This window comes from Pinus tabuliformis, chromosome 6 (genome assembly GCF_031772625.1).
Source record: "Pinus tabuliformis cultivar Carrire ecotype Pingquan chromosome 6, CPIR1, whole genome shotgun sequence".
NCBI classification, from domain to species: domain Eukaryota; kingdom Viridiplantae; phylum Streptophyta; class Pinopsida; order Pinales; family Pinaceae; genus Pinus; species Pinus tabuliformis.
Window position 1 is genome coordinate 1,917,401,840 of NC_142292.1, and position 19,644 is coordinate 1,917,421,483.

Sequence of the window (19,644 nt, forward strand, 5' to 3'; positions counted from 1 at the left end):
AGTCAATCAGTCAAAAACCAGAAAGAAATCGACTTTTCTCAAATCAAAGTATCAATCAAAAGAGAAATCAATCAAATCCATGGATTCCCCAGCGGAGTCGCCATTTTGTCATGCAGAAAGAGTCAATTTTGCGGACAAACCGACCTCCCTAGAAGCTAAGGCTTTCTAGTGACAAACAAGACAATTAAACACTATCTTTCCCTAAACATGCATTTAAAATACAAGCAACCAGGTGTTTACAACATACCTTTAGTCCAACGCTTGCTTGTTGTAGTCCAGCCTCTCTGATCCAGATGAGCTCCTTCTCCTTGAAGCCTGCATTCACTAACAAGCAAACGATTACATAGCACCTGAATAACTCATATAATAAAACATATTCATCATAAAGACCAAGGAGTATATGAAACAAATTATATAAAACAACTTGTTGAGAAAAATGAGCTTAATTGTATTAATTTGGAAACAAAAGAAACCATTACAACCAGTGCCTTGGTGTTGTGCAGGTCCCTCCCAGGGTCCAGCAAGAGTTCTCCTTTACTTTGATCAGCTCACCCACTTCCAAATGAAGCTAAGAAATGATGGGAATCTCTCCTCTCAAGCTCTATAAGGGAGTCCTATTTTCAGCAGCATCTACCCTTAGGAATGTTCAGCTTTCAACCTCCCCTCCCTCTGGTCCAATGCCTGTATTTATAGTGCTTTGGAGGAAGTTAATCAGGTCCACCATGAATGGGATAAGCCCCTCTTTCAATGGAATAGCTCCCCTCTTCATGGGATAAGTTCCTCTTTCATTGGGATGTATGAACCATCTGGAGGCGCTCAATCCACGTCAAACCATCTTCTAGAATGCTCTAGAATTGATCACAAGTAACTTTTTTGAAGTGAAACTTGCGCCTTTTGACCTTTACAGGAGTACGCACCCACCCCTTTATAGACAGAGCGTACAAGTACGCAGGTTTTATGAACTAGAGGTGCGTACACGCAGGTAAGGCTAAGAGAAACTGCGTAACCAGAGTTAATTGACTTTTTAAGGACTTTGTCTCTTTCTTGGAGTTTGACATGAGGAGCAGAGGTGTAAGACTTGCCAAGGAGGACAGTATGACTATTGACGGAGCCATACTGACTGCAAATAGTCACGGTGACAAATTTTAGTGTAACACTCTGCAGCCATCATCCGATCCCACAGCATCAAAGTCACGAGTTGTTCCTCCCGTTGATGGAGTTATTGGTTCAGTATCCATACCCCCGCTAAAACATCTACCAAACATAAGCTAGTCTCGAATGCTACTCCTAATAATTCATCTCAAAATCTGCCAGGCCCTGGTAAAAGCTCAGAGGTCCATGCTGTCTAGTCTACCACAGTGGACAAATCTTCGAAAGGAAAAAAGAAAGGCAAAGGCAAAGATAAAGCCGATGCCCTGAAACAGGGTCCTCCCAAATCGTCTGCTGGTGAATCTTCGCTACGGAAACCTAAGTATCCCTGCCTCATTTGTGAGGAGGATCACTATAGTAAGGAGTGTCCATGATGATCCGAAGTTAGTTTCCTGCTCAAAGGGACCCCTGCTGTCCTTAAAGAGCCATTTCCATCTCAGCAGACTCAAATGGTAGACCAACCCCGATCTACTTCCTCTGGATCTCAAGTGTTCATGATGAGCACACCCATTAATGTGGCTACCCGATCGAAAGATTATCAAACTCCAGCTCCGGCAGCTGGGAAAGAAAAAGAAGTTGCTCCTTCTTCTTCCACCCTAAATTCTAGCCCTCTACAAATCGAGTGCCCTAACCCTAATTCCACTACTCGGTCGCCCTCTTGAGGTGTGTTGCGAAAATCCTCGTATAATCCCAACGCCCGAGCGCCTCAGCACTATAATATTATTGAGGATTTGGCTCAGGTGTCGTCAGCCATGTCGGCTCTCAAGGTACTCCAAAGCTACGCATCACAGTGGAAATCTTTGCTGTCGACTATCGGGGGCATCAATCCCACCGACTCTAATTTGATCTGTTTCAATTTGGAGAACCATGTTCCGTGGCTCCTGTTGAGTCCCAAACTTGCATCTTCCCTATACACCTTTTCAGCCTTCTTTTCCATTTACTTGACCCACCAAGCTGTCAAATCATTGCATATTAATACCCATTAAAATATTTTATATATTTTTAAGAGATTGGTCCCAGATATTACTAATTAAATTAATAAAATAATTTTGACCCCGTTCCTAGAGTCAAACTAGCCGTTGGTCAAGTTAGCCGTTGGAGGCTCTGCTCAGACTATTTAACATGCTAAGCTGGATCTATTTCTTCATCTTGTCCTGACGATGAACCACACTAGTTGGTTCAAAACGCGTCGATAAATGGTATTCCATGTGATTTTTGCCGAAAAATCTCTCACATACTTTCGTATTATATATTTTTCATGTTGTTTCATGTTCTTCCTCAATTTCCTTTGTTCTTTGGTTTTGTTTTTTTGTCTTGTCTTATATTTCCCTTTTTATTTGATTATTAAGACTTTGCATGAAAGTACTCCGATTTGGCTCAAAATAAAATGTGGCAAAACTTGGAAAGGGACATTATGATGATGAAAAATTCTTGGCTATTATGTTATCTCTGCTCTATCTTGGGTTTACATATCTTTAAACTCGATCATGTTTGAGTAGAAAATATGATTATGTTGGGTCCTTTTATTTTTTTAGAATTATGAAAAAATGGCTCGCAGAACAGTTGTGGAGGATGAATGGATAGAGCCACCAGAAGCAGGTCATCGGAAACTTGAATGCGATAGAAAATTAAATATTGGGATTTGGGCAGCCAGAAAAAACCGAAAAGCGCACTTGCAAAAACAAGAAAGCTAGGTTAATTTTGAAATAATCAAAAGGGAAAAGGGAAAAGGAACCAAGAATTTGTAAAAAAGGAAAAAAATTAAGTGCATGATTAAGTAACCTCCGCAAGGACGAGATCAAGAGAGGAAACCTATAAAATAAGATATAGAGGGACAAATTGGTCATCTCCCAGATCTAGAACCTTTGATCTATATGTTTTCCATTGTTGTTGATAATTTCTTGTAGGAATCTGCATCTGTGTATAAGTTTTGATTCATGTATTAGTTGGGAGTAATATCTGATTTGAGAAAATCACACAAATCTATTTGATCCTTGATGTAATGGCTGAGAAATATTAATAACAAAAGTGTTGTGTGTGGAGCATGATTGTTCAGAGAATTTTGTTTTAGCTGGATGTATACCCCAGGAAGTTTGTACACCCCTCCACATGGGGGGTGCAAGGGGGACTTGTCCCCCCTGTGGGAGTCCGGGGGGGCCGATCTCCCCTGGATGGGGGCTCTAGGGGCCAGCGGTTCCCCGGAAGGGGCTCAGGGGTAGTGCCCCCGAAGCTAAAAATAGATGTAAAATTGCCTTGTAAAAGTATAGTAATTTCTAGTCAATCTGGGCTGTTCATTAGGTAGATGATCTAACAGTAGAACTTATGTTTAGTTTAGAGTTTTTTTGCTTAGAAGGCAACCCCTCTCTTCATATGAGGGCATTGTATTTGAGGCTGTGTAATAGATGTGTATTCTGTGAGCGAGAAATAGAGAGGTGAGACTGTGAGAGAAAACAGAGGATATTACAGCAGATCTGCTGTAGGTTGTGTCTCTTCATTTTGCTGGATAATAGAAAGGAAGGATTGGCTGTTCGGGGTGGACGTAACCCAAACTGGGTGAACCACGTATATCCATGTCTCTCTTGTTTTATGCATTTTCTGTGTTTATATTTCTGCAATATTTTATGTGTTCCATTGCTCCGTAATATATAATTTTCTAACAACTGGTATCAGAGCCGAAGGTATATTTGGTTGATAAACTCGCAGGAAAGAAGGGTTCCTCATTTGAGTGGGAGCAATGGCAGAAGAGGGTAAGTTTAGGGTCGAGAAATTTAATGGCCAAAAATTCTCGTTGTGGAAGATGCAGATGGAAGATTATCTGTATAAAAAAGATCTATACCTACCATTGGGCGGAAAAACAAAGATGCCAATAGGTATGACAGCTGAAGAATGGAACCTTCTCGATAGAAAGGCACTCGGAACAGTACGGTTGTGCCTCACAGTGTCGCTTGCCTTCAACATTTCGAAGGAAACAACGACAAAGGGTTTGATTAAGGCATTGGAGAAATTATATGAAAAACCCTCGGCCTCAAACAAGGTATTTCTTATGAAACGGTTATTTAATATGAAGATGTCGGAAGGTGGATTTGTTGTAGATCATTTAAATGATTTTAATACTGTTACAAGTCAGTTATGTTTTGTAGGGGTAAACTTTGATGATGAAGTTAGAGCTCTATTATTCTTGTGCTCATTGCCAGAAAGTTAGAATGGTTTAGTATTGGCCATTAGTAACTCTGTGTCTAGATCTAGTACTTTAAAGTTTGATGATGTTGTCGGTGCTATCCTTAGTGAGGAAATGTGAAGGAAAAGCTCTGGTGAGACATCAGGTAATGCTTTGAGTGCAGAGTTTAGGGGAAGAAAAATGGAAAGAGGAAAGAGCTCAGGATATCGCAGTAAATCAAGGAAAGGTAGATCCAAGTCCAGATCAGGGATAGTGTGCTGGAAATGCAGAAAGAAAGGACACCTAAAGAAAGACTGTAGATCTTGGAAGGGAAAAGAAGGAGATTCACAGCAAGAAAACAATCATGAAGCAAATGTGATAGGTGAGGTGTTACAAGATGCTTTGATTCTTTCTTTCGAAAATATTACTGATTCCTGGGTGGTAGATTCAAGGGCCTCATTCCATGCCACACCTGATAAGGAATACTTTCATGACTATGTTCAAGGAGATTTTGGACAAGTTCGTTTGGGTGATGATAAACCCTGTAAAATTGTTGGAATGGGTAAGGTTCTTGTAAAACAACAGAATGGAAACCAATGGCTACTAAAGGAGGTAAGGCATGTTCCATATCTAAAGAAAAATCTGATTTCAACAGGGCAGTTAGGCGATGAAGGTTGTGTGACAACTTTCACATATAGAGCTTGGAAGGTCACCAAAGGAGCCCTAGTAATAGCAAAAGGAGAAAAGGTTGGTACATTGTGTTTATGCAATGGTATTTCTAACTCTGTTAATGCTTTAACTTCCAAAGGAGCAGATGCAACATTATGGCATCATAGGCTCGGACACATGAGTGAAAAGGGGATGAAAATTCTTCACTCAAGGAATTTGTTGCCGGGTTTGAAAAATGTTGATTTAGACTTCTATGAAAATTGCATTTATGGAAAACAGAAGAAAGTCAGATTTCTCAGAGTTGGGAAAGAAAATAAGAATGAAAAATTAGAGCTTGTGCATACAAATGTATGGAGACCTGCTCAGGTATCATCTCTTGGTGGCTCTCGTTATTATGTTACTTTTATTGATGATGCAACTAGGAAAACTTGGATTTATTGTATTAAGAATAAATCTGATGTATTTGATACTTTCAAGAAATGGAAAGTTTTGGTTGAGATTGAGACAGGAAAGAAATTGAAGTGTCATAGATTAGACAATGGAGGTGAATATTGCAGCAAAGAGTTTGATAGGTGCTGTTCAGAGCATGTAATTCGCAGAGAGAAGATAGTTCCAAGAACACCACAAGAAAATGGTGTGTCAGAAAGGATGAACAGAACAATCATGGAGCATGCAAGGTGCATGAGATTGCATGCAGGATTGCCTTTACAATTTTGGGCAGATGCTGTAGATATTGTTGTTTATCTAATAAACAGAGGGCCTTCAAGTTCCTTGGATGGTCATGTTCCAGAGGAAGCATGGACAGGTAATAAGGTAAACTACTATTTTTTAAAGCCTTTTGGTTGTGAGGCCTTTGCCCATATTGATAAAGAAAATAGAAAAAAGCTTGAGGCAAAGTCAAAGAAATGTACCTTTATTGGATATGGTGTCAATGATTTTGGTTATCGCTTATATGACTATGAAAATCACAAAATCATTAGGAGCAGAGATGTAATATTCAATGAAAAGGTCTTGTATAAGAATCAGTTATAGGAAAAGAAACAAGAAAAAGAAAATAAGGAATATGCAGTTCTTGATGAAATCACTAAAAAAGTAAAGGTGCCTGAAAATAATAATAATCAACAACCACAAAATCAGCAACCACCACAACAGCAACAGGCACCCCAAACACCTGAAAGTGGTGTTAGAAGATCTACCAGGATAAGTAGACCCCCTGAACGATACTCTCCTTCATTATATTATTTATTGTTGACTGATTCTGGTGAACCTGAATGTTATGAAGAAGCAATGCAGGTTGAAAGCAGGAAGAAGTGGGAGGTAGCCATGGAAGAAGAGATGGACTCCTTAATGCATAACCAGACTTGGGACTTAGTCAGGTTGCTTGCAGGTAAAACTACATTGCAAAATAAATGGGTTTACAGACTGAAGGAAGAAGATGGAGGAAAACAAAGGTACAAAGCTAGACTTGTGGTGAAGGGGTTTGCACAGAAGAAAGGTATTGATTTTGATGAAATATTTTCTCCTGTTGTTAAAATGAATTCAATCAGAACTATTTTAAGTCTAGTGGCAGTTGAAGATTTTCATCTTGAGCAGTTAGATGTAAATACAACCTTTCTCGATGGTTATTTGGAGGAAGAGATATATATGCAACAACCACAAGGATATGAGGTAAAAGGGAAGGAGAAATTAGTGTGCAGGTTGAAGAAGAGCTTGTATGGTTTAAAATAGGGTCCAAGGCAGTGGTATCTAAAATTTGACAAGTTTATATTTGAACAAGGTTATACTAGATGTCACTCTAATCATTATGTTTATCTGAAAAATCAAAATGATGGCAGCTATATTATATTGTTATTGTATGTAGATGACATGCTTGTTGGAGGATCTAACATGCAGGAAATAAATGTGCTCAAAAGAAAATTGGAAAATTCATTTGCAATGAAGGATTTGGGAGCTGCAAAACAAATCCTTGGTATGAGAATAACTAGAGACAGGAAAAATCGCAAATTAACATTGTCTCAGAATGGGTACATACAAAAGGTGTTGAAAAGATTTAATATGCACAATGCAAAACCAGTTAGTACACCTTTTGCTAGCCATTTCAAACTTAGTAAGGAAATGTGCCCAAAGACCCAAGAAGACATTGATTATATGTCTAAAGTTCCATATGCATCAGCAGTTGGAAGCTTAATGTATGCAATGGTATGCACAAGGCCTGATATTGCACATGCAGTGGGAGTTGTAAGCAAGTACATGAACAATCTAGGAAAGGAACACTGGATGGCAGTGAAATGGATTCTCAGATATTTGAAAGGTACCACAAATCAAGCATTATGCTTTGTTGGTTCAAACATTTCCCTACAGGGATATGTTGATGCAGATATGGCAGGTGACAGAGATAATAGGAGGAGCACTATAGGATATATATTTACTATTGGTGGAACAGTTGTCAGTTGGGTTTCAAAAATCAAAAGTGTTGTTGCACTTTCAACAATAGAAGCAAAGTATGTTGCTGCTACAGAGGCTAGTAAAGAAATGATTTGGTTACAAAGGTTTATGGATGAATTGGGTAAGGAGCATGATATGGGCACGTAATACAGTGATAGCCAAAGTGCCATTCATCTTGCAAAGAACTCAGCATTTCACTCCAGGACTAAACACATACAACTCAAGTACCATTTCATACGATCAGTGTTGGAAGATGGAGAGTTGAAGTTGGAAAAGATACACACTAGCCAGAATCCTGCAGATATGCTAAAAAAAGTTGTAACCAGGGAGAAACTGAGAATATGCTCAGTTTCAATTGGTCTTCAAGGATGACGATGAAGATGATAAACAACCAGGTCTAAAGAGGAGTCATTGTCCAGCAAATGAAGTAGCGGTCGAGTTGCTACAATCATTCTCCAAGTGAGAGATTGTTGTGTGTGGAGCATGATTGTTCAGAGGTCTTTGTTTCAGCCGGATGTATACCGCAGGAATTTTGTACACCCGTCCATGCGGGGGGGTGTGAGGGGGACTTTTCCCCCACGCAGGGGTCTGGGGGGGACAATCCCCCATGGCTGGGGGGTCTGGGGGGCAGCGGTCCCCCGGCGGGGGCTCGGGGGCAGCGCCCCTGAAAGCTAAAAATAGATGTAAATTTGCCTTGTAATAGTATAGTAATTTCTAGTCAATCTAGGCCGTTCATTAGGCGGATGATCTGACGGTAGAACTTATGTTTAGTTTAGGGCTTTTTGCCTAGAAGGCAACCCCTCTCTTCATATGAGGGCATTGTATTTGAGGCTATGTAATAGATGTGTATTCTGTGAGTGAGAAACAGAGAGGTGAGACTGTGAGAGAAAACAGAGGATATTACAGTGGATCTGCTGTAGGTTGTGTCTCTTCATTTTGCTGGATAATAGCAAGGAAGGACTGACTGTTCGGGGTGGACATAGCCCAAACTGGGTGAACCACGTATATCTGTGTCTCTCTTGTTTTATGCATTTTCTGTGTTTATATTTCTGCAATATTTTATGTGTTCCATTGCTCCGTAATATATAATTTTCTAACAAAAAGGAGTTCTATGAAATTATTTGTTGCTTGATTCAATGATTGCATTGACCCTTGTCAAAATTTCGTGTTTCTTCTAAGTAAATAATGTGTTTATCTATCTTTTATGAATGCATGTATTGGCTATAACATAGTTGCATGGAGTGATCAGATGGTTAATGGTGTAAATGGTATCATGACAAATGTGGTTCTCCAATACTGATTTGGATCCCTTATCTATTCTAATGGTTCTAGCTCACCTTGGGTGAGACACTCCTTTGCACAAAGGGAGTGAAAATGCGAGTGAAAATCTAGACTATGACGACCTCCTTTTTTGGCAAACTCAAGCTGAACCATAGGTTTTCATTTCTCTAAATTTTTCGTCGACAAATGGTTTTTTTGCCGAGATCAAGCTTTAAAAGGGATCTAGACCATGGTATCTAGATTTTTTGTCATATATGTTCAAGATTGGTGGCATGAGAAATTTGATAATTTTATTTTACAACAAGCTCAACTAAAGTAGAAGAACCTAGACTGGGTTAAAGAATAAGTTATGTACATTGAACCTACTTGTGATCAATACAAAATATTTTGGTGTTAGTTCCCTGAAAATTTACAAGGTTGGTTAAGATGGTTGCAAGTCAAATCATGGTTTGCAAGTCGACCTATGCTTCGTAGAGATTGGTCAACAACTGATTTGGCTAAAATCCACTGATTAGGCACAAATCTAACGAGGGCTATTGATTTTTTGGTAAATACAACATTAGATGGTTATATTATTAAGTTTCCAGCTGAAGATCATCAATCTTTTTCTAGATCGAAAGCAGTGTTCAAGTTTGGATTGCACGGAAGGTTGTTGAAAGAGATCCCTCTTTGGATCAAAGTCTTGATGGTTGATGAAAATTTGCTACCATTCCAAGAAGATCGAATGGCCACTTAAAACCCTTAGTGCCAGGGGATGGATTTAGGGGGAGGAATGGTTTGTAGTTGTGGAACATGAAGGGTTGTTGCGATGGACCAAGATGAGTTGCACAAGGCATGAGATTTTAGAGAATTATGAAGGGTGAGAATAGATGATGAGTTGAGAGAAAGAAAGTTGTGATAAATTAGGAAAAGAAGAAGGGAGTTACAGAGGATAGGAGAAGTGGTGATAAGTTCTATGTCACGAAAGCATAGCATGGATAGTCCCGAGTTTCGGGAAAAAAGAGAAAATGAGGGATCTAATTCTATAGAAATAGGAGATTCTAGGGGAAGTATTGCAAGAAGTTTGGTTGGGACCGATGGACCCCACTCAGAATCAGGAGGATTTCATATGCTTGAGCTATTTGTACAACCAATTATTATTTTTGGTGATTATACTCCAATAGATGATGACATGCATTTTGTGATGAGGTGATTGTCATTTGAATATGAGTCAGTTCTTGCTCATGATAGTCCACAACATAGTGGTACAACTCCTCCTCTCCCCAACCTTCCCTTGGTACTTTATCAAAACACTTATCAATTATCTTCCAAACTAAGAATATAAAATTTCAGCAAGTATATTCTAAATATAGCACCAATAGTTCTAGTGGAGGAAGTAGTTCCAACAATAGTGTTAAGTCAAGTTCAATTAATCAATTTTAGTTAGGTTCCAAGGGATTTATAATTGTTCAGCTTGGACAGTCAACCATGGTTCGAAATATGGTTGGAACGCTTTCCCAACGCCCAAAATTTTAGGGATGAGGTGGTGAATATGTTGAACATCATTGGTATCTATGTGAAGTTGTTTGGAGGGCTCGATAGATTCCTGATGCCACCAAACTTATTGAGTTCCAAACTACTCTAAGAGATAGGGCACTTCGATGGTTTATTAAGTGGATTGATACAAATCCTAATGTTACCATGGATATAGTTAAATGAGAATTTCTTCAAGAATTTAAGTTACCTCAGTCTAATCAGCAAGGTCTTACAAAACTATTAGATATAAGACAAAGGGAGGGAGAATGTGCCTCGTAGTGTATGTGGAGATTCAAAGATGATATTACTAAATTATCCTGCCCCATTGATCCCAATCATCAGAGGGTTTTCTTTATTAAGTTTTTGTTACCAAAGACGAGGATTCCGTTATCGCAACAGAAGATTGACACACTGCACGATGCCATGGAATAGGAAATGAAGATTTAAGTAATGGCGGGATACCCTCAAGATTATGAAATGGGTGCTCCTTCTACTAACCATGTTATTATGGGACTTCAAAATCAAATTTACACCCTTACTAAGAAATTAAATTATCTTTCTCCTACACAACCCATGAGACCTCAAGTCTAGTGCACACACTGCCAAGTCAAAGGGCGTCATGTCATAGAATGCCCACAGCTCAAGGGCCAAGGATCATATAGTATTCTTATGGAACCTCCTCCGCTACCGCCACACAATTTGGAGTTGTGAAAATTTCTTCAGCAATGCCCTTCCAAGGTCCAACTCAATATCAGGTGTTCCCCCCTCATCAAGTTATGTCTATGAATAAGTTTTGTGAAATTTGTAGGTCCTTTGGTCATTCACCCCAGTTATGCCCCATTATATAGAAGAATTCCATTGTTCCCAACAATATATTTTGTGAATTATGTGGATCACCCACACATTATACATATCAATCTCGGTCATTATATGCATTAGTTGTTCACCGAGCTCATACAATTTTCCGAGTTATTGAATCTCCTCGAGGTCAAGGAGGAGGAGCCTCCAAGGGAGGGAGGACATGAGGAAGAGGTCCATTTAGATGCTATAACTATGACCAAGAAGGTCATTCCATGAGGGAATGCCCAATGCCAAGAAAACCTTGGTGTTCACATTGTCAGGTGAATACACAATCTACAGAGGATTTTCCATAGCTTATTTCTCATTGGGAAGAGAGTAATCAGTTGAAGGGATCCAATATGATTAATGTTGAACCATGAAAACCAAAACTAGTTGTGCATCCAAATATTAACATTGTGACCAGAGGAGGAAAAATAATTGGAGCCGATGTTGGAACTTCTAAGAAACCAACTGTCATAAGGTCAGTGTCACCAAAAAGATCTTATGATCCCAATCAACAAAAAGAATATTATCAAGATGCAACTAAATTATTTGGGCAAATAGTTTCTTTCCAAGGTCCTTGAGTTGAACAACAAGAACAAGTATAGACTAAAAGTACCAAACCATCACAAGAGATATCTAAACAAATCTTAGAATGGCTTCAATTATTTCTATAGATTATGAATGATGAGAAACTTACTCATCAGTTGCTTAAGAAATTAAGAGCTATTGTAAAGGACGATCCATTCTCAAAAGATACTATTTTTGCTAATATTCATTAAAGGAATACCAAGAAAGTCTGGATAAATAAGAAGAGAATAGGAAGATAATTTTGTGTTGATTCTTAAATTGCTGGATATCAGATCAAGGACTCCATGTTATATCTTGACTCAGATGGCAACATTTTTCAAAGAAAAATGTGGGAAGCACTTGGGAAACACAAATTAGTCTTACCACCAATTCAACTGTAGATGGAAAATCAATACTATATTCTACCTATTGGAATATTAGAAGATGTTGAGGTTGATATTGCATGTGTCAATACTTATGCATATTTCGAAGTATTAGACATCATGTGTGACAAAGATCCATATCTTGCTTTATTGGGATTTGACTAGGCATTTGAAAATTATGCAGTCATTGATCTCAAATGGGAAACTTTAACCTTTGAATTCAATGGAGTTTGGGTCATACAACTTTTGGATGCATATCAAGGCCCAATATTTACCGAACTTGTAGATGATGTGGAAGAATACAATTTGTTAGGCCAACTATATCAACTCACTATTGGGAAAAGGGAAGGTTACATTAACCTGACATTTGTTGGATCTATTACTTGGAGAAGTGTTCAAATTAAAGAGGTAGAGTCAAATGTTGCGATGGACGATTGGTAGTAGGGAGATCATGAGATTAATTCGTGACAATTTTCAATTATTAGATGCCTTCACTGGATCTGTACTTAGGTACGCAATTATCCTGTTTTTAATGGTACTGAACATGTTGTGAATTTTATCCAATAAGTTGATTCCAAAATAGAAGAAGGTCAAAATATATCTCTGATGAACTTCACCTTGCAATAAACTCCCGCAAGATGGTGGGAAACCCATCGTGACTAGTTTCATGATTGGAATATAGTCAAAATTGCCATGATACATAGATTCCCGACTCTAGAGAATACCTTCAATAATATTCCTATTTACAATGGATGTACTAGCCTGCAAAAGCATGTATAAAATTGTTATTCCTTCTGGATAGACAATGACTTTCCAATTTCAATGTGGGCACATCAGTTTATTCATACATTAGGAATTATTCTGCGAGAATGGTATTTGAAAGAAGACTTAAAGAGACAAACAACAAATTGGAATATAATGACTGATCAATTTTGAAAGGATTTTTCATTTTGTGATACTGATGCAAAGATAACTAAAGCCTTAAAATCTATTAAAAGGGTGTTATTCCCATTTGAAAATTCTCTAGTAGAATGCATCATATATGGATATTTTTCACATTAATATGATTCAGGCTTTCATGAAGTAGTAGCCTATAGGAAAATTAATAAAGAACTTGATGATGATTTAGAAGATTTAAGGCATTTGTCCTTTACAGAATCTGAAGCGGAGAGATGGATAAATAAATAACATGTTAAAGATACACCACATTTGTAGCCACTAAAACAGAAAGAAGCTAAATATTGGGACCGAAGAGAAACCCAAACTTGCTTCCTTTAGTGCCTATTACGATGAGCAGACTACCAAAGAATTTTTCGATTTGCTCAAGTAATATGAAGATTATTCCCTGCTTTAGTTTATGAATTAAAAGGAATTAAAGGAGATATAGGGGAGATGAAGATAGCCTTGAAGTCGGATGCAAAACTAGTCAAGCACTGACCTTATAGATTAAATCCAAGGGTCAAATAAAAAGTAAAAAAACAGATTGATAAGATGTTGGTTGCAGGACTTATATTCTCGGTCGATGAGGTTGAATGGATAAGTCCAATTTTCATCCAAGATAAGAAATATTCCCAGGAAATTAGGGTGTGTGTTGATTATAGAAGCCTTAACAATGCTTGTGTACATGATCCATTCACCACTCCTTTCAGTGATGAAGTTTTGGATAATGTTATAGGAAATGAGGCTTATTCTCTTACAGATAGATTTTATGGTTATCACCAAGTCAGGATTACAAAATAAGGCAAGAAGAAACCTACATTCACCATTGAATGGGGTTCTTATGCTTACAATTTCATGCCATTTGGATTGCAGAATGCTCTTATTGTCTTCTCAAGAATTGTGATAGTTGTTTTTAAAGAGTAAATTCACAAGTTTCTTGAGGTTTACATGTATGATTGGACAATTTAGAGTCTACTAAAGAAACATTATAGTTTTCTAAGAGTTATGTTTGATAGATGCAGGCAACTTCAAATCTCTCTAAATTTGAAGAAATGCAATTTTTTTGTCCCCTTTGGAACTTTATTAGGTCGCATAGTGTACAACGAAGGAGTATGTGTGGAACTTGCCAAGGTTGTGGTAATACTGAATATGCCACCACCGAATACCATGAAACAGTTTCAATCGACTCTAGGACACTCTAGATATTATCGCAGGTTCATCCAGAATTATGTGTTAATCACTGCACCTCTAAAGAAGCTTTTAAAGAAATTTCAAAGGTTTGTTTGGTCTACTGAATGTGATTCTTCATTTGACACTCTCAAATAAAAACTCACTAGTGCACCCATTTTGGTTTATCCCAATTGGAATAAATAATTCCATTTCTATATAGATGCATTTGGGATTGCATTAGGGGCTATTTTAATGCAACTTGGATCATCCTATTTATTTCATTCATAGAAAAATTTCTACTGTGGAAAATAATTACACAACTATAGAAAGGGAAGCTCTTGCTATGGTGTACTCACTCTCGAAGTTCTGACACTATCTATTGCGGGGTGGGGGGCATTTAAATTATTTATAGACCATTCATCTTTGAAGTAACTAGTTAATAAACCTGTGCTCGAAGAGAGAATATGTCATTGGCTTCTGCTATTTCAGGAATTTACTTTTGAAGTCACTCTCAAGGTGGGAAGATCGAATGTGGGTACAGATAATCTATCTCGCCTTGAATCGGGAGAATCAGGAGTTTCAGTTGACGCTCAGTTTCCTGATGCAAACCTATTTCGAATTGAAGTCACTCGCAATTACTTGGAAGATATTGCATTATTTCTCACAATAAGTCAGTGTCCTGATGACTATACTTCCACTCAAAAGCATAATATGGTTGTTCGCACTACTGACTATCAATTAATCATGGGACACTTATATAAAATGGGGATTGATCATATTATGAGAATATGTGTATTGGATCATGAGAGGGACAATGTTCTCTAGGAATGTCATGTAGGTATCGCAGGAGGCCATGTTGTAGGAAACACTACTACTAAGAAGGTCTTACAAGATGGAATATGGTATCTAACCTTATTCAAGGATGCCAAGGAACATGCAAACCAATGTGATGTTTTCCAGCAGGTTGGTCGACCATATCGATAGGATGAACTACCTCTGCATCCTATTCAGGCACTTGAGACATTTGAAAAATGGGTGGTTGATTTTTTTGGACCTATCAACTCACCTACTCCTCATTCCCATGCAAGATATATCATTACCGCAACATATTATCTGACATGTTGGGTAGAGGAAACTCTTGTTATAGATTGCACCACAAATACAACTGCACGATTCATCTTTGAGAACATTGTCACCATGTTTGGCTATCCTAGAAGCCTTACTAGTGATCAAGGTTATCACTTCATTACTGAGACTTTAGACACTACTGCACAATTTCATGATCCATCACAAGAGTAACCCTTATCACCCACAAGAAAATGGAACAGTTGAGGCTTTTAATAAGATCTTAGAGAAGGTCTTACTAAAATTTGTTCTGTAAATAGGGACAATTGAGATGAAAGGATTCCAACAATGTTATGGGATTATTACACTACGGTTAAGTGATTGAATAAGTATACACATTTTCAATTGGTTTATGGAAGAGAAGTAGTGGTTCTGATAAAATTCATAGTTCCTAATCCTTTTATTTCTCATGCTACCAAGATGTTGGAAGATAAATCTATCTTGGAGATATTGTAGGAGCTATAGAAACTGGATGAAAATCAATTCCTTACATATTTCCATCATACTATCAAAAAAGAGAGAGAAAAGGCTTGACATGGCCGACATATTAAGAATGAGTAATTTTTTGCTGGGCATTGTGTGTTACTCTATGACAACAAATATTTGAAGCATCTTGGCAAGCTACAAATGCATTGGCTTGGCCCATTTCATGTTTATGAGATTCGAGATTCAGGAGTTATCAAACTCACTTAGTTGGATGGTATGCTTTTTCTTGGATTGGTGAATGACTCATGCCTGAAGCCCTACTTTGGCTCATAACCTTCCTTTTGTTTAAGACATTCTGTTGAAAGAGAGCATTAGTTATCTTTTTAGGACAATTGCATCACTTTTTAGTTAGAATCTGTTTCTTTTTTCAATTGCATCAACCTTAGTTAGAGCTGGTCCCTTTTCTTTATCATGTCAATAAAACCTTTTAGTTGTGACCCACTGCAAGAAATTGTGATCGGGGAGGTCTTTTCATGTCATGTCATTGTATTTACCATTAATATATGTATTTTCAGTCATTAAGTATGGTCATGTCATAGTCAATTCACAATATGATTTTCTTGTATTTCTAAAGGATTTTCAATTAATTATTCATTTTGGTTGTCATTCATTTAAGTCTTTAGGGAAAGTTGAGAGGTTTTTTCATAATTATGAGGGACTTTAGGTTCGTAGTGAGTTAATGGGGTAACAGTTAAGTCATTTCAAAATTATGTCATGCATTTTATATAACCCTCACTATTTTTCCTCTACATGTCATTCAACCTAAGAATTTCTTGTGTTTTCCATCCTGGATTCTATGTTGATCTCCTTTGAGTCTCCACCTTGTTGTCACCCCCTTTTTCACTTTGTTTACAATCATTGTTCCATTTCTATGGGTATTCCATATAAAACCATTGTTTCCCTCTTTCCTATAGACTCCCGTATTCACACCACCGATGATCCCCTGGGGAGGTATGATAAAGCTACCTTGGTCGATAATGACCTATTAGACCATGTTATATTCCCTTCCCTCTATATAGATGTCTTCATGGAACCTAATGTGAGACCTAGTGCCTTCTCCTCTCTTAAAATTAAGACTAAATTCCACCTGTTGAAGTAGTCATCCTTGTTAATTTTGCACGAATTGCCTATTTTTTGGTACCATAGGAGAGGTCATGCGATGCACTAAGTTATTAATAATCCAACCTCATGGAGGTTCATTGTGCTTTCATCAAGAATACCCAATCCATTTCCACAATATTTATAGGCTCACAAGATTGTCTGCATATGGATCCAATGTTTCTATAACATTGTTGAAGGTTTCAAAGTGAGGCAATAAATTCGGCACAAATAACCTCTATACCAAATATGGCACTCAAATAAAGGGCTAAGGAGCATTCATTGACTTGATCAATAATCACCGCATCAATATTTCTTGTCATATTATCACAAAAAAGCTCGTGTGCTACTATACAAGAGGGGAATTCTCACTCGACGCCATCTCCATTGTAGAGGCTTGTGTGAGAGGAGAACAACTCAATTGGTCCAACTATATTCTTAACATGTTATTTGAAGATGGAGAATATATTCATGCATGGGTGACTTTTTTCATGTTTGGGTATTTTATTATTCCTCTCACTATTTTTACATGGTGCCCACATGAAGGAGGAGAACTAGCACACATTTCTGATGATGAGTCGTCCACTTATGCTTATGCCACCTGGCACACTACCGAGGATTCAATGAATCAAGACTTTAATGAAATTCTCTTTGAGCACTGGTATAAAAAAATGGTCATTGTCACCCGCAATGTCTCTAAAGTTCTCCTTCCGATGCTGGAAAACTATGCTCATCAAATTTGGTTTGGGATTAGTCACAACAACTCTTATGTTTGACTGTCACCGTCAATCCTGTGACCTTATGAATGTGAAAATTAACATTTTATCTCAATGAGAACACCTTACATAATGAGTTCCTTTCATGGCCAAGGATAAAAGCTATGCAACAGGATGGTGAGGCTCTATATTTTTTTGATGCTATGTGCTCGAAGGACTTTACTGAGGATGCCCCATCCTCATCTCGAAAATAATATGCTGATACTAATGAAGGCCTCCAGCCACTAATGAAGAAGGTCCATGAATGTATATCTTCGACACATATGACTTGCATGGAGGTAGGATTCATATTTCGTCAAGCTACTATTATTCATTCTATTACACCTATGTCTGTGGCACCACCAACCATTGCTTCTACTCTTCCTCCATTTACAAACCCCACCCCACTTTCCCCTCACTAGCCCTGTAAAAATCCCAAACCAACCACATCGAACCTCATTGATCTCAAAAAGGAGGGTACTGCAGCTACTATCAAGCCTGTCGTGCCCATCATTGAAGAGAAACCCCCTTCACTACATTCTACCCCTAATGTGTCGCCAAAAAATTATGAGGAAACCATTTCTGACTAAGACGGTTTTGATGTTAGTTTTGATGAAACTACCAAAATGGAGACTAAACCAGTTGTTGTTACCTTTTTCATCCCACTTTCATTTGCTGCCACTACTCCACCTCCACTACCTCCAGTTTTTTATTCGATTGTTCCCATGTCGTTCATCCCTTCATCACCACCCAGTTCAATCCTCTCCATTGAGCAGGTCACTACCTTCATTAGTGACCCTGAGCATAGCCGAAAAGTACTTTTCCTTGTTGAGTACTAGCACAACATCGTTCCTCTTCTTCCAACACCAGTTATGTTAAAGCTTCACCAAAATATATATAAGGAGCATGACCAGGAGTGAGAATCTTCTCCCCAGGGTCAGTTAGAAAAAACGGTTGCCAGTGGAAAACCATTGCAAGCTAGGTTTCCACTGTCAGATACCCTCATGGTAGATGAGCTGCATACATGGTCTAGCCCATAACTCATTCAGTTCATTTGAGCCTCTGATACATAGCTTGAATACTGCCTAGTCCACTGAGAATAATGGTTTACATACCTTTCTTCCACATGTGATCAACATCAACAACAACTCGCCATGGTTACAAGTGAGCATGGTAAGTTGCAGGTAGATAAAGCCTAGTTGGAGAAGCATATTTTAGATATGAGTGACAAATTTTAGTTTATGTGGCTGACCCTTGATGAGGTTTTTGATGAACAAATTGAATACTTTTCCACCTATTCCCCTACCGAATGTTGTGACTTTGTTGAAGTGGTTTTTTTGAAGTTGGTTGTGCATAATCAAGAACTACAAGCTACTGTCAGCAAAATTTCCCAAGAACTCTTGGATCATTCTGGATAGTACTGTGAGTAGATTTCTCAAGAGATCATTATAGTATCAGAAATCAAAGAGACCCTTCTACATTTTGTGAATGAATCTCAGAATATTTTCATTCAAGTGTCTAACTGGAGTAGTTTTCTTTCCAGGAAGAATCAATGTGTCTATTCGCTTCGGTAGACTGTCAAAATAAAAATTGTTCAGGCTATGAGCACCTCCTACTTGGAACAACAAAATGAACTATTGGTGCAAGAATATGCATTGGATGCTCAAATCAACCAGATAGAAGACACCTCACAAGTTACCAAGCAAGTCATCTATGATCTTTGTCCTATTGTGCAAAGTACTTTCTCACCTTGTAGGCTCTCGTTGCGAATGATGATGGACAATTTCAGGAAAAATCTAGACCCAACTCATTGAGCCTAATGCCAATACCACTGCACAGTTTGTGGGTCAAGTCTTTGCTATGTTAGGGACATGGAATGTTTTTATTTCCACCTTTACAAGTTTTAAAGATGATGTGTTAAAAATGGTACCAAAGTTGGGTCCTCTGTTTGAAGGAGAAACAACTACAAGAAGTGAAACACAAAAAAATCAAGGACTAGATGCACTAGCAACACATTGACTCGAGGGCGAGACAATAGATTGTGCTCGGGGCCTATGGGGTC